Genomic DNA, 4782 nt, shown 5'->3' with positions numbered 1-4782 from the left:
AGGAGGAGGGGGAGGGGGAGGAGGAGGAGGAGGAGAGGGAGAGGGAGAGAGAGAAGAGTAAACACTGAAAATAAGCATGTTTCTCCATAAGCTGGAAAAAAAGTTCAAAAGTGTTGTGCTCAAAATCAAAACAAGCTCTTTGGCAACTAAATATTACATAATAAGTCATACACTATATGAGAATACCAAAAAATTTGTTATGCAGCATATTATAAGCCAGTGATTTTTTTTCATTAAAAAGGGAAATAATTGAATTTATAAGGGGAACTTTGAAAACACTCAGAATAGGCATTTTTCTAATATAAATAGTACTATTAGGGGTTGTGGCTGTAGCTCAGTGGTAGAGCACCTGCCTCACATGGGTAAGGACTGGGTCGATCCTCAACACCACATAAAATTAAATAAAGATATTGTGTCCATCTACAACTAAAAATTATTTTTTAAAATAGTACTATTATATAAACTTAGAATTTTATAAATTGAAATCCATTGCAATTTTATTGAAGCAATAATTTAACCAAAGTGAAAATCATTAGAAACTTTGTTATTTTAAGTGAGGGTATTAGTCTCAATAACTCTTGAGAAAGATCTCTACTCTAAGGATGGCAAATTCGAGGCCAGCCTTAGCATCACAGTGAGACCCTGTCCCAAAATAAAAAATAAAATGGGTTCAGGATGTAGCTCAGTGATTAAGCATCTGTGGTTTTAATCCCTGGTATAAAAACCAAACCAAACCAAACCAAACCAAAACAAAACAAAACAAAAAACTCCATTCCAAAGACTGGTCTATTGGGTTATTTGATGATTCTCAGTACTGGATTAAGTTTGGGGCAGTTTCTTGCTGATTTCTTTTACTGGATACTTCTCAGACCTGTCAGTGACCCAAAGCTCAGGGCTTTGCCCTCTATACTTAATCTTTTGATTACTGGATTTCAAATTTTTGATCATGCCACACAATAAGAAATGAATTTTATAATATCACTATGCACAGAATAAAAACAAAACAAAAATGTCTTGGAAAAAATACTTAACTCTACTACGTGGGATAAATCTGGTATTTTTAGTTCATACTTTTTCTTTCTTTTAAAATGCTATTAATTCAATAAATTGATTTCATGCGCCCTTAATGGGACACAATTCACACTATGACATCACTGTTCTAGGTGATCTCCAGTGCCAGTTTTAAATATCATCTGACTCCCATATTTATACCACAGCCATATCCTCTCCTCTGAACTCACTCCTATATTCTATTTGACATCACCACCTTGATATTTTTCCAAACCTATTCCTCTTTCCTTATTGGTCCTGTTTTTGGTCAAATGAAACACCATTCACCCAGCTACTTAAAACAAAGTCTGAAATCCTGCTCAACTGCTTTTTCCTCTCATACCCTGACTTGTCTACCTTTGAAATATAGACTAAATTTAATTTCTCATTGCCTCTCCCACTACAAATCTAAGTCATCACCTAGTCTTAAAAGTACTACTAAAAAAAAAAAAAAGCCTATTAACAACCCCCCTCAGCCCCATTCTCCACATATTATTGTACTCTCCAATAAGTCAGAGTGATATTTTAAAAATATAAATTAGTTCATGACCCTGCCCAAAACTACCCAATGATTCCCCCGATACTTAGAATAAAATCCAGATGTCCCATATGGCCTATGGGGATTAATGAGATCCTACCTATCCTTTTCTGACCTCATCTACTATTCTTTCTCACCCCCTTTCAACAATAGTTTTTGCTGTTCTTGGAAGATGTCAGGAACACTTCCACTTGAGAATTTTTGTACTTGCTATTCCCTTTGCTCAGAATGCTTCTGTCCAAGATACTCACTTTCTTCATCTCATTGATTTCTCTGCATAAGAATTATCTCAAAGCAGCCTCTCCTGACTACCTGAATGGAAAAATCTCTCCCAATCACTTTCTAGCTTCTTATCCAGCTTTTTTTTTTTTTTCCTTTGTAGTACATATTACCTGACACTTATCTCCAATACTTACTAGTGCTCAAATTTTAGTTCAGGGAATGAATAAGGAATGAATATACAAATTAATGGCAATAATTACTACCTTGAGAATACTATTAAGAAATTCATTCTTGGTAAACACAAGCCTCATTCTTTATGATGCCATTTTTTTTTTCTCTTTCAAATTCATCTGTTTAAAGGGTAAAGGCAAATTAATAAGAAAAAAAACAAGATCACCTTTGTGAGCTGATTCACAAAAAGTATAACTGGAATACACTCAAACTTCTGAATAAACTTTAAAAATTTTTGTTATATTGATATTTAGGCAAAAGTAGTAAGAATCTAAAGTAGATTCTATATACTTATCTAGCAAGTACAACATTTATACAATAAGAATTATAAAGTAATGGATAAGAGCCCAGACACTTGGCCAAACTCTATTCTGGTTCTTAGTACCTATAAAACTTTTCTTCACCTTCATTTTCTCTTTATAAGAATACTAATAACAGTACCTATCATATATTGTGCTGTGAGAACAAAACAATGACTGTCATATAGTAAGTCTCTAAATTCCAGCTATTATTATTCTCTTTGTTTTTCTCAAGTGCTGGTCAAAACCAGACCCTTGCACATGTTAGGTAAGCATTCCATCACTGGACTATTTCCCCAGCCCCTATTATTCATTTATAACTTATCTCTGAATTCTTTATCCACTGACATTATTGAAATGCACAAATGTTGAGGCACAAAAATCCAAATTTTGCTTTACATTCCAAAATATCTTCTCAGGAAAAGTAGGGAATATTATGTATTTTGTCCATCAAATACTGGAAAAACTTGGTAACTGAGTCATAAAATGGTACACTAGAAATGGGAAACTCTGTAAGTCCACATATTAACCAACAATATTGTACAAAATAAGTAGTTTGACACAATTTACAAGTACAAAAAATACTTGTTTTAAAGATTAAAATTTAAACCTGTGTAAATTCTCTCATGTCAAATTGCTCAGCTTTTTGAATAATTAGAACTTAATTCATATTTTATACCTTTCATAAACAGCACTATTTGTTTTCAAATTCTATCATATTTTATTACAATGATACAAGTCTGTAAAAAAAAAAAAAAAAAAGAAACGAAAAGCTTACTTCTCCAAAGATAGACAATGCTAATTATATTAAATACTAAAGATCAAGGAAAATGAAATCTGAACTTTTCCAGCATTTATTACATTATATAAAGAGGAGGCAGGAGATAGTTAAGTTCTAAAGGATAAATCCTATGATTAAAATTAACTGCTTTCTTATCTGGGCTAGAACTTCAAAAATAATTTTAAACTAAAAAAGAACTTACTATAACCCTAGTCATAAAAGAAGTTTGTAATCTCTCTGGAGAAGCAGGGTATCATCTGTTGCCATGGAGTCAATTCTGGCAGCTAAGCTTGACCTCATAATTAACAGGGATCCCCAGCATGAAATATTTAAAAGATTAGAAATATTAGCAAGCCCAACACAAAAATTACTGAATTTCTACAGCAAACATACCTGTTCTTGTTATGATCTATATAGTTTAAAACCCTGCATTCCAAGTACTAATCATAACAGAATTCAGTAGGCTACCCTGATTACTTATGGATAAAAACACATATACCAGGTACCTGTGCATATTGACAAATATGTCAGTTGGCTACCTTCATGGGTAACCTCAGAACTTGTTAGTTGCAAGGCCTGCTAAATTGTTGCTAATAAAAGGCAAATTGGATATTAAGTATTCTTATTTCACATAGGCCCCTATATAAAAGCTACAAAGTAAAATATGTTTAAAACAAAACTCAATGGGCCCATTCCTACAGAAGATCAAGTTTGGGCTTTGTTTCAAGTAGGGAAAACACACAGGAGTGTAAATAAAATAATAAACTAATAAAACAGTTCTCAAATCTCAGACTTTGTCAGTCTTGTTCTTGAAGAGTTAGGCTTCTTAATATGATGTCTTCAGGTATAACTCAAACACAATTTCAAGTAACAGATATGCTTAGGGCAATCATATCAGTAGCATATACTTTCCCCCAGGAGTTAAGAAAATATTGCTTAATGTCTGATTTATTAAATATGACAGCAAATCACTCAGTTGTGTTTAATATTAGTTTATTTTCATAATATCTAAATGACCATATTTACATGTTTAAATTTATCACATCACTAGTTCTTGCAAGCTTTTGCATTTTCTATTGTAAACATTTTCTCCAGATGAGCTTTAAAAACACAGAAATTATTCATTTATTCTTTATCAATAATTTAGAACGAGAAATACTAAGTGTTACCATCCATTCGAGAATTTATGATAAGGAATAAGATCTTGGCATTAAGAATAAAGAGAGGGAAAAAAGTCACCTAAAACCAAAACCAGGTAGGAGGTGAAATGGGAAGTACATGTATGAGAAAACATTTTTGAAGCCAGAGTAACTTTTATGCATTTTAAACAAATTTTCTATATAAGTTAATAACCGAAGAGAAACATTGCTTTGATAGTGTGACATGAATAAATGTCTTAAAATGATGCATATCGTGTGGAGTAACTATTAAATAGTATTCACTTCCTCCAATCAGGAAGAGCTGCAATGGAAAACTAAGTGACAAAAGTTAAAAGCATGATCCAAGAAGTCTTGTAATTACACTTAACAGCAAACGGCCCCGCAAACCCCAACAACTGGAAGTTGCTCCAGACCTCAATAGGTAAAGAATAGGTGAGAACTGGTTGGGGGAAACAGGACACCGCAAAAAAAAAAAAAAAAAAAAAAAAAAAAAAAAAAAAA

At 32.6% G+C, this 4782-nt stretch overlaps 1 protein-coding gene across 2 annotated transcripts in view; it reads right to left on the bottom strand.

The window, feature by feature from the left end:
• The window catches only part of Gstcd (glutathione S-transferase C-terminal domain containing), a 188169-nt gene that overhangs the window by 182353 nt on the left and 1034 nt on the right, over positions 1 to 4782 (bottom strand). The gene's annotated exons all lie outside the window — the stretch shown is intronic.

Source organism: Marmota marmota, unplaced genomic scaffold, assembly GCF_001458135.2.
Source record: "Marmota marmota marmota unplaced genomic scaffold, marMar, whole genome shotgun sequence".
NCBI classification, from domain to species: domain Eukaryota; kingdom Metazoa; phylum Chordata; class Mammalia; order Rodentia; family Sciuridae; genus Marmota; species Marmota marmota.
Note: the sequence above shows the minus strand (reverse complement) of the source record. Positions and strands in the feature narration are given on the sequence as shown.